The following is a 12255-nucleotide window of genomic DNA, read 5'->3' as shown; positions in this document are numbered from 1 at the left end:
CAAGCTTCCACAGTGATCCTACAGTATTACACTAAGCTTTCATTTCAGATCTTTCTGGAAAACTCAGTACAACTTCCTCTGTCGTTTTAAAGAAAATATATTACATGATCTGCCTCATTCTTGCCACTACCATAAAGGGATGATGCAGTCTGTAAGGCCTTTGTTTATTGTCATTTTCTTTTTGGCTGAAGTGTTTAACGAGGATGAAACTGGGGCAGCCAAAGCTCTGTAAACCATTTACTCCCAAATTTTAAAGGCTCAAGAAGAATTTAAATGATGCGTAGATTTTTGTACTGGCTGTGTCTGCATGTGAGAAAATTTTATCCATTCAAAATTTTATCATTCAAGCTGTCTAGACCCATTCAAGCTGTTGCCATTACATTGTAAAGCCTATCTTTGCAGTGCCACCCTCGTCCTACCTTGAAGCTGCTAAATAGCAATTACAGCAAACATCTTTGCCAGGGGGATGTGTGCATCAGTTGGAAGAGTGTGTACTTGGGATCTCTAGGTTTTGAAGGCTTTTGAAGAACTAAAGAGCATAGGAAATGAGTGTGATAGAGCTCACCATGAGATCTTATGGAAGGGGAATGTGGTTTTATAAACAAAATGTCTATAAACAGTTGCCTGTCTCTCTGTATACTTTCACACCCACATACTTGGAAGCACCCAAATTTGGGTGTTCAAATGGTCTGGCCAAGATCACGTGTGTGATCACACGGAGGATAAGGATGCTGTCTGTTAAGTCCTCATTGTGCCTCTGGATTTCTTGATTGGCAAATGAACTGATTTTGGACTTGTTTTTTATACTCTATAGGAAGGGATGGTGTTTGGGATACTTTGCCTCACTATTTTGTTCCCTCCTTCACAAATTCATGAATGTCTTGTTGCCTTTGGGTATTTTATGGCTCTGAACTTGTTCTTTTGTTTGATACTTTCTTTGTCTTGTTTGATACTTCCTTTGTCTTGTTTGATACTTTGTTAGTTTGTTCCTTCTCTTCGTTCACATACCTTTCTTTCTAATACATTTTCTACTGCTTCTTCTAGTACTTTCTCTCTCTCTCCCTCCCCCCCCCCAATACCAATCTTAATATTTGTTAGAAATCACTGCAAGAGAACCGAGTAGCTCTTCCATTTTCCTTGAACACTTTGTTCCTCAGTTGCAAGCCTCACTTTTTATTTCCATCTATACAGTAGCATATCAAATACAGTTAGAAGCCTGTCCCAGTAAGAATACCCCATTTACTCTATGACTTTAGGATTCTGCCCTATTCCAATGGGTCATTAGCAGAAGAAAGCCAAAAGGAGATTCAGCTATTTGCTCAAGTCTGAAAGGCCAGTGTTTCAAAACTGCAGAGTGTGCTATTAACAAGGATGAATCCTTTGGCAATGCAAAATACTTGCTGTGCGGAACCTAAGGCCCTTATTACAAATTCATGAATGATTTTAATACATTCTGGCAGGTTTCATAAGCATTGCAGTCATCTGGAAGCAAAAAAGATCATTGGTTTGTGCAAAATAATACAGCTATGCTCATATTTGATCTAGCTCTCTAGTGGGAAAGGAATATTTAAACTTTTTTAAAAAAAATAATCAAGACACGTTTCTACTGTATTACAGCTCAGCAAACTATTTAGAAGTCATGCTCAATAAGAGATAATAACTCAATGCAGAGCATCAACAAACAAAAAAAAGATGTCTAAAATGTGCACAGCAATTGATGTGTTGGAGGGGTTGTAAAATCATGTTGTAAAACTGAACTACCAGTTGTCAGAAAGTAACACTCTAATAGGAAAATCTGTCTGTCAAGAAGTCCTTTCATTTTGTCCTAATTTTTTAAATGCTTTCTCCAAAACGTGCGTTGCCCTCTGAGCACTCTTAACTTAGCGGCACTGTTTGTTGCAGAGAGACAAAGCTGTCAGAAAAGAAATCAGATCTGAGAGTGAGCAGCTTTTATTTCCCTGGGGCACTATGGTGCAAAATGATAGCAACAGTCAACAAGTAACATTTATTGTGGTAGATGCTTGAAGAAGTACCCAATAGCTGATTTCTAGTACAGTTTTCATAATATTATTTTTCCCAGTAAGCAACTGTTGTGGAAACAAAAGAGAGATTGCATGATCGCAAGTCAGAGAGGAAGTATGCATGGGAGAGGATGCACTGAAATGAGTACTGTTCCAGAGCTGCTGTGTATAATACGGTCGGCCCTGATGTAAGGCTAAAACTAAAGATTCAAACTTTCAAAATTCTGGCTCTTTCTATACAGTCAAACACAGCTGAGTTTTGGGCCAGGCTCCTAAATTCTGTGAAATCTTTTCCTTCTGTAAGTAGAACAGGTTTGTCCCGCTTGCTCAGGTTTGCAAAAGGAACTCATGTAAAGAAAGCTTATAATTAATCTCTCTTCCCAGTCTGCCATGAAGAAATTACAGTTTTACAGCTTGCTTTGCCACTGAATAATCAGAATTAGGCGTCCTTCCTCTCTGTTCAGTCATGAGTAATTTACATTGAGGGGTAGCAAAGAACGGCGTAGTGAAATCACCCCCAGGCAGCTAAACAGTCAGAAGAAATTAAGTCTGTGCATAAACTATGTATAGACTTAAAAAAAAAAAAAACAAAAAAAAAAAAACCACACCAAAAACCAAAACCAAGAGACCCATGCCTGAAACAGAGCAACAAGCCAGGGAATATTTAGGTTGGTTTATATTTATTTACAAATGTTGGTAGCAGATGGTTACCAACAGTTCATCAGTATGGCTGTTTAAGCAACTTAAAAGCTGTAACAAACAGCACAACTTATGTAGCAGCTCGCCTTCTTTAGCCCACTCTTACTTGCGTTACCCAGAACAACTCCCATTACAGTTCATCACACAGCTAAGTAGCTAAAAAAGGAAATAGATGCAAGTGCAAAACCAGGGAAGCAGCATGGTTGTCCAAAATGAAAGATCAGTAGTTTCTCCATCATGGATGCCTGCTTTGAGTGATAGTTCTGTGCACAAAAGATCATTTTCAGAAGATTTCTTCCTCTCCTGAGTACAGAGTGTACCTTGGTTATTAAAACTTGTAGAGGCTACAGGTGTAGACACTACCTGAGCTACTAGATAGGCATAATTTATCTCACAACTCTTTTTTTAAGAGAGCATAAACTAGTCTGCTTTTTCCCACGTTACCCTTTTATTTTCACGCAACACACAAGCTGGCTTAGATGAGGTGATGACTGATAACTGAAGGTGGCTAGTCAAATGGATGCCTATAATACATATCGGTTAAAAAATACTGTCTAAAGAAAATAAATACAAATCGGGGGTGTCAGCTGAATTTCCCCCCCAAAAAAGGCTCACACCTAAGAATATCACATCTAGAGTTGTCATACAGGATATACAGTTTTTGTATACCTCCTACTGAAACAGTTTAATTCAGCGGGGCTCCTCTCTCTTGGATACCTTATTCACTGACAAATTGAAGAAGAAAGGTTATGTCTTCATAGGCAGCTGGATGGAACTACTTGTGATACCGAAGTGGAGATAGAAGAAAACATCAATTATATCACCATAAAAGGGATGGGCAATATAATGAGCAAACAGTGATTTAAAAATGGAAACATGAATGCTTGTGTTGTAAATATTTACCATGAAGCTGACTTTCCTGCTCCTGGTTGAGCAAGTGGCAAGGAACAGGGTAGTGACTTGTTGAGGAGAACGTCACTGTAGATGGCCCAGAAAAGGGGGTATCACCACCATTGTGTCACTGTCCGACTTGGCCTCACAGCCTGCCGGGCATCAGAAACCTCCATTCAGCAAGAGCCCAGTGTGTGTGTCCACGTGTGTGCGCGCGTTTGTGTCTGAGAAAGGATTGCTGACTGTACACCTGCAAATTGAAAGGGGTACTGACTGCACTCATTTGTTCCTTGCTGGGAAAATTCTGTGTACAGTGGCAATGCAACATCATAAAACCAGGTGGAGTCTGAACTGGAAATAGGTGTAGTTTATGCTGATTTAATTGATTACAAGAAGGACATTGAGGTGCTGGAGCGTGTCCAGAGGAGGGCAACGAAATTGGTGAAGGGCCTAGAGCACAAGTCTTATGAGGAGCAGCTGAGGGAACTGGGGTTGTTTAGTCTGGAGAAGAGGAGGCTGAGGGGAGACCTTATTGCTCTCTACAACTACCTGAAAGGAGGTTGTAGCGAGGTGGGGGTCGGTCTCTTCTCCCTAGTAACAAGTGATAGAACGAGAGGAAACGGCCTCAAGCTGCGTCAGGGGAGGTTTAGGTTAGACATTAAGAAAAACTTCTTCACCGAGAGGGTGGTCAAGCATTGGAACAGGCTGCCCAGGGAAGTGGTTGAGTCTCCATCCCTAGAGGTATTTAAAGAACGGATAGATGTGGTGCTTGAAGACATGGTATAGATGGAGTTGGCAGTGATAGGTTAACAGTTGGACTCGATGATCTTAAGGGTCTTTTCCAACCTTGACGATTCTATGATTCTATGATTCTATGAATACGAAGAAGCTGAAAAAAAAAATTCCTTTCTTGTCTTTCATATATATGTAGTAAACGCTCAAAACAACTTTTATGAGTATCTCCTTAATTAGGAGTGGTGTGCATTTAAAAGATTCTTTCTGTGTAACTTGACACGTTGCACAGCAAGTTTTAAGACCAGGATGTGCATGTTTATATCGAATGCTTGCAGGGTACGTGCCCGCTATACATTTTGCTGAGGTCCTCCCTCAGAGGGGAGCAGCTCTGTGCTTACCCGTTAGCCCAGCGTGGGAGCATTTCCATGCCACAGCGTGACTGATGCTCCTGTCGTTGTTTCCGTACCCACTGTGTGCAGTGGAGCACGGGGCCGCTGGCTCTTGCTGTGCCGGGATCTGCCCTTGTGCTGCCCACAGGAACCCTGGTGCAGCCAGGGGTGACGGGGCTGGGGGACAGGGATGAAGGGCCACCAGCGCTCAGGCTCGCCTGTATTCTCACTGCAGATCCGCCCAGTCCTAGAAACAGACGGGCGCTACATCAGTTTTGGGCCTTAAAGCAGCGCCAGACTGAAATCACCAGGCTGAGGAGTGGATGATGGATGGGTGCAGGCTGAAAACTGGCTGAGAGCCCTGAATAACTCTCCAGTTTAGACATCACCACACTGGAGGAGACTTTGGCAGCATCTACGCTTGCCTTCCACCAAGTGCTGAATCATCCCGCTCTGCTGGGGTGAACAGCACCTGGACAGGGAAGGGACGCCAGGGAAGGATGGGGCCGTGCCTGGCTGGGGCTCGGGGCGAGCTTTGGGGCTTGGGGCGCTCCTGATTCCTGGGCGCAGGCACAGCCGCCCTGCCACCCGTGCCGGGCAGACGCCCCCAGAGCCAGACAGAGCCAGACGTGCGGGGTCCATCTCTGAGAAAAAGGCAGATTTGCCAGACGCCAGGCAGGCAGATGTATGTGGTTGTTCTTATCCCGCCGTGCTGCAGAGTGGAGCCAGCGCCCCGCCATCTCTCAGGAAGCAGAAGCTGTGGGCCTTGCCGGTGGTGTATGCAACTGGTACCGTTAGACTTGTCTTAGAAGTTTCTGGTAATGACATATTTAGGTTACAGCAGATCACATTTTCATTAGTGGTGCTGCTTCTGGAGAGGAGCGCTGAGTAGTAATCATTATTATTGCTTTAACAGATTGTATCTGTGCATGGCTGCCACCTGCCACTCTCAATACTGTGCTGTAGAGACAGCCCTGGTTTTAAATCCTAGTGGGTGACCTTATTATCAGTTCTATGTTTTCAAAGCCCATGGAAGCCTGGCCCCAAATTATGCAATTTAGAAATAAATACATTGGAAGGTTTTCTTTGCTGTTTGGCTTCCGGGTCTTTAGCATCCATACAGCTCATTTTTCATTGTTCTCTCTACAGCAGGCTAAGATTTTAGGTGCAGGAAGGAAGGAGGGAAGAGGGGAGGGAAGGACAGAAGAAAGGAAGGAAAGGAGAAAGGGAGGGGAAGAAGAAGGGAGAGAAGGGAAGGGGAAAAGGGAAGAATAACAAGCAAGAAGAAGAAGAAAAGAAAAATAATTTCTACAAAACAACACCAGGAACTGTGCCTTTAAGAAAAGTAACAGGTAAAAGAAGTTTCACATAAAACCAGAGAAAGTATCACTGTCAAGACCTGGCTCGCTGAACAAGAGTGAAAGGCAAAGTAAATGAATATATTTTATCCAGCAATAGCTTGTCAGCTCAAAATTATCCATGCCAGCACAGACGTTAACAGGGTTGTAAAGCCACCCCATTCCCTGCTCATAAATTCCCTGGCTTGAATTAGTGAACTTGAGATTTCTTGTCCTCTCAGTACTCATGATTCTTGGTATTCTAACTCACAGCAGGCCAGGTAATGGACTACCTTGGTGCTGAAATTTATTTTATTTTCTGAAGTGAGAGGACTGGGATTTCAGGCTTTGACACTTGAGTGCTATGTTTACTTTCTGGGCTATTGAATATGCAGGTGCAGAAGGACAGAGTAATTCGGGATCTCTGGTTTCTCTAGGTGGCTGAGGGTTGCAGAGATGATCTTTCAGAAGAGGAATTAAGACAGTGGGGGATCTAGGAATAGTTGTTTGGATGATGCTACAAAAGTACAAAATGATTTTGGGGAAAACACAGTGCTCTGAGCTTTGTCTGGAGGGCGAACTCCCTAAGACCTGTCCAGGCAGTCACCTGGGTCAGCATGAAACATGGCATAGATTGTTTGGAAAGTGTGACTTTGCATCCTTGTGCTGTATAAATCCCTACATCCACCGATTTAACTGAGATGTACGAGTTTACACCACTGGCAAGTTTGGCCATGTCTGTAATTTATAATCCAAAGCCTTTGTCACAAATCTGGAGAAAATTATTCCAAAACGTGATCCTTGACACTGGGAACGGTGTCATTTAAATGCGAACTGTGGATTGGCTGCGGTCAAAGGTTTGTGGTATGCATTGCTTCCATTTTAAACGTGTGTAGAAAGAATGGATTTTGTAGTTGAAAGCCTGATAATGCTGTTATCCTTGTTCAATTTTTTAGCACCATCTGTTCTTCCCAAGTAGAAATTCCTGACAAATCATATGAGCAAAAACTTACTTTATTTCTCCATGCAGCAGACGAACCATTAGAATTATGGAAATCTGGTTGGGCAAAGAAATATGTTTATAAAATGATTGGTTTAAGTCTTTGTTGTCTGAGAAAATGACTTTTTAATGTACTGACAGCTGTCTCCCTCTGGCATGTTTTCAGTTTAACAGTTTATGTTGGAGCCAGATCATTTGTTTCATAACTGGCTGTAGCATAACAAACAGCACTTTTAAATCGCCAATCAGCCCACGTATCACATAAATGTTATCTGTCCCAATTGGGATACTGTTCCAATCACTATGTTTTCTTAATCGTGCCTGAAAAATACGTAAATAATATGGCCACATGATAATCCTCTTCTAAGTCACACAGATAAAAATGTGAGTTGACTGAAACATTTGGATATTTTTATTAGGTCATTTTAATTTAAAGTAGAGGAAGCTATCCGGCATATTAATGCATATTTATTTATTTGCTGAAATAGTTCTATAGTGCTTATTTAAATCCTATCTAGAAAACAAATATTATTATTTTCTGATCCCTAGAGCTTCCAAAGCCCAGTGTGCTGGGCACTGTGCAACTACAGTCTGGATGCTTATAAGCTAAATCAGGGGTTCATTTAAATGTCTTCATACCTCGCGTTCAGGAATAAGAGCGCTGGGCTTCATGGTCTGATCCCTCCATCTGTATCCAGTGTTGTCCAGCTGGACCCCAGCTGGTTTTGCGTGGGTGAGTGCAGAAGTTTGCATAGTTTGCTGTCACCGCTCCCATCCTTTGAGCACCACACAGGACATCCTCACTACCGCTTTGGAGCAGCGCCTGCACCTTGGATTGAAAACTGCATTCTGAACACAGACATCAAGTTGTAGTAGGGGCAGATGGAAGTGAAACAGAGGGAAGTTCTCTTAATTTCCATCTAAAGTGGTCTTTTGACACTGTTGTATCTCCTTAGTGGTATGTGGTGGACATGACCTAGAAATGGCAACATCAGAGTATTATTTCTTTCATTGGCACTGTGATGCTACCTTTCCCTGTTTCACAGGCAAAAGAGAAGATTATAGGCCAGTTGATCTTGCAGATGTGCCGTGTGTATGCTGTGTACCATGATGCCACCAATATTCATTTCGTAAGAATTCCTTAACATCATTTTGAAGAGATGTTACTGATTTTACTAATTGGTTAGATTCACTCGTCATGGAACCAGAAGAATGTTCAAGGCTTAAATTTGTTCTTTGTTCCTGAACCATAGCATTTGTACTCTCTCCTAAATCCCATTCTTCAAATAAATTTTGCAGCCAAGGTGGGAATGATCTACTGTAAGCAGAAAATTTTCTTGCTAACCAAATAGTGAATGTTACCAGTCTCTGGCGTATTTCTGAGGCACATCTGTGTCTGTGATCTGTCCCTAGGCTATATACATTCTGAACTGAAACATTTATTTTGTGTCACAATAATGTGCTTATGGACCATGTAAAAACAGAACAAATATTAAAACCTTTGCAAGGCTTATACCACAAATGAATAGATGCATAAGGAAGGAAAAGTACAAGCTCTTTGTAGAAATAAGTGTATAGATAAAACATCTGCAAGGGAAAATGTGTCTGGAGGTTGGCTTTTTAGATGAAAAAAAGGAGACCCATTAAATAAGTATTTGTTGGCAGGCTGTTGGAGGTTGTAGCTGTAGGTAGGTAGGAAAGATGGTCCTCACCTGTGACTTCCAAGATTTTCACCGTAATCTGTGACAGTAATTTTGTGATACCAGTATAAAACCTGGAGCTACAAAGGCAGCGTTACCAAGGTTATACTGACTGTGCATTGTACAGCTTCCTTTCCCTATGATGACTGGCAAATCTGAATTAACTCTGATTCATGGTGAGGCTTGGGTATCGTGACTACATTGGACCCTGGGAGGTCTCACTGGACATAGTATTCACTGTGTGCCAGTCACAGCTCTCAAGCAGATTGTACCATATGGAGCCATGTGAGGAGTTTTGGGATAAAGGGAGAAAGAGAGTCAGGAGGGCTCTTTTGGTAGGAGGGATGATGAATGGGAACATCTTTTAACCACAGGACTTGCCACGTCAGGTACGCTGACCTTCAGTGGCAAAAGAAGCATAATGGTCAGAAAGGGAGCTATGGGACTTGTGTGAATATCTTAGATGATCCCGTTCCGACTTGAAGGAATACTAAGTGAGGGAAGTACATATTGCATTTATTATTTAATCTATCTCTTTGTACTGTTTGCATAACCTTAGCGAAGATCCACTCATTTTGGAATCTGAGAAGTCTGCATGTATTATACGCTACATATGTCACGTGTTCTTTAGGATGTACTCATATTATTGAAACTCTGGGAAAACCTGCAGCTTAAGCTGTTTAAGCTGAAGCTGCACCTGTATTTACCTGCAGATACACTGCAGCTCTCATCTGGTCATTCTGCCTGTGGGAACCAGAGTGAAGGAGAAGGGCCAGTTCATAGTTGGTTCTTCAGGTACCAGAACTCAAGTGCGCTCCCAGATTTAAACTAAACAGTTTTGTTGTGAAGTCCCAGCTCTCAGGTATTAGTAAATGAAGGAGCTGGTCCCAAGACTATGTGGAAAGATCTCAAATCTGGGTCAGTCTTGCGCCCTCTCTGACTTGGGAAGCTCAGACTCTTTGTATGTAGGCAAAGCAGTCATCTCTGCCTGAGTAGTGTTCAGTTTTGGGGAGCTCTGCCAGCACAGTGGCATTCCAGGTGGGCTTTTCTCCAAGTGTCAGGGGCTTCGTGCAGCACAGGATGGAGCAATAGCTCTCCTGGGTGAAAACAGTGCAGAGGAGAAAAGCTGAAATTAAGCCACAGTAGTAGAAACAAAATATTGATAATTCTGAGTACAAATTTCTTAATAAATTTTATCAAACACCCCCCCTTGATTCTGTGTTTTAAATTGTGGAAACTCTTGCAAGATGCTCTCAGCTCTGAAGTGTGTCGCAAAGTATATTTTTTTGCAGCTATTCAGATGACAATGGAGTGTCAGGAATGTCACATTAGGTGTGTGTGGATATGTAATAGCATTCATGAGCTTCTGTGATGACACAGGCTTTGTTGAAGCTCTCTGACTATAACAGATCTCAAATAAGTGATTGTTCCGAATAAATTGTCTACGCTATTGTTTTCCCACTGCAAACAGAACAGAGCCATTTTTAAACAGGCTGGATAAAAATGACACAGAATTCAATGTGTGAAAGAAAAGGACAATTTCAATTATATTTTCCTTGATATTTTCTGAACACTTCTCGTATTTTTTTTTTCTTTATTGCACAGTTTTTTCGGTTCGAGAACAGACAAAGCTTTGGAAATTGTTGCCTCCCACTAATAAACATGGGAGTAGCACACAATCATTCACTTAATGTTTTGGAACAAGGAGTCTCTTCTGAAGCTACAAAAGGGGCAGAGCTTGGGAAAACTTTGATATGTCATTTCTCCAAGCCACAGCTGAAGAGAGCTGTGCTTTTGTTTCTTAGATTTCAGATGGTAATTGCAGCAGGGTACTTGTCCAATGCATTAGTGAAAGCCTTCAATAAGACAAAGGTGCTGCAGCAGTCAATATTCACGGTTCAGCAGATGAGCTGAAGCCTCAGTATTTTACTGGGGAACATGATGCTGTCTTCCTGATGAGCCATTGTGGTGGGTTCATGACCTTTCATGGTCATTACAGATCCCACGTTGAATTTTGTGAAGAGGTGCTGTCAATCCAATACAGATGATAGCAGCCTGACTCCTGAAACTCTCCCTGCAGTTTCAGCTGGATGCAGCATTTTTGCTGTCTTAGGTTGTGATTTACAGAACATTTACAAGATATTTCACTTCAGAGCAAGCAGAACAGCGGCAGAAAGCAGGGCAGTGTGCCTGAGCAAGGACTGGTGTACAACACGCCCTTAGAGGAACAGCCTTCGGAAGGGCCGTGATTTACAAGACACTCTCTTGTCCAAATAGACTGGTGTTTCAGGGGATTTCACAGGCCACTCTACCCACCTTGCAGCACATCTGCTTTCTGCCTGCTTGCTCCTGCTCCCCTGCTCTCAGCGCTGCCTGTAACCGTGGCTGCCTCCAGCGCAGAGAAGCATGACTCAGGCCAAGAGGGAGATTTCAGACAGCTTCTAGCCAGCAGGCAACTGGTTCTTCCCTGCCGCGTCCCGCATCACACAGCTCCTCTTTAAACCCTAGCCGAAACCAGATGGTGGCGAATGCGCTGATGATGATGATGCCACAAAGCAGAGGGCAGTCTGGAGCCCTACTGCCTCTCTTCTCCCTCCGTTCTGGGGTCCCGTCCCCCACAGCACTGGGGCCCCTGGGGCACTGCCGCTGGGGCAGAGGGACATAGCGCTACTCGGGGAAAGGAAATGTCTGAGGCTGGAGAGAATCCACACTCGTGTATTGATTGGGTCCTTAATTAATACAGCGCTTGGAGACTGGAAAGGTAGTACTTAGTAGGGCACATAAGAAATAAAAGACATTTCATTTCTAAAGCCTTCTGTTTTAAACAGCAGTGTCAGCTAAAACGTGTGTATTTTTAAATTTAGCTTTCATACTATGTCAGTTCCAGAGCCAGTCACATTTTCCCTGTGGTAATATTACTAAAGTAATTCTCAGCTGAGTCCATACCCTTATTTTGTGTCTCATCACTCTTTGATAACTGGAAACATACCATTAGGCATGTACTGGAAATTAAGAATGATGGAAAACGGTTGTCTCATCCTTGAGAATGACAAAGTATTTTGCTGTCAAGAAAATCAGCCACAGATTATCTTTTGGAGTAATTCACAATCAAAAGGTTCTCAAATCTGTTTTAATGATCAACCTTCCCTTTAAAAGCCTCAAAGTGCCTGCATTATATTCATGGTGGATTCAGATTTTTTTTTTAATTACAGCAATTAAAAACATTAGGTCAAAATTTCATTAGGAGCCATGAATGGAGGAAACCGCTGTCTGGGTGAGGTGAGAGAAAGAGATGCTCGTTGCGCTGTGTTTTGCTGCTCCGGTCCTGTGCCACGCTGGGCAGCGCTATGAGCGAGTGCCTTCTCTAAAATGGTTTTGGTTTACTGAAATGCCCATCACCGCTTCATTTTCTTTTCAGAAATATTCCTGCCCATTACTGAATGTTACTGTGAGAATGAGATGCCATCTTGTGGTCGGATTTTC

This window comes from Nipponia nippon, unplaced genomic scaffold, assembly GCF_047370975.1.
Source record: "Nipponia nippon isolate SJK-2023a ecotype South Korea unplaced genomic scaffold, ASM4737097v1 scaffold_2, whole genome shotgun sequence".
Lineage (NCBI taxonomy): Eukaryota > Metazoa > Chordata > Aves > Pelecaniformes > Threskiornithidae > Nipponia > Nipponia nippon.
The sequence above is the reverse complement of the archived record's forward strand: the minus strand, read 5'-3'. Positions refer to the sequence as shown.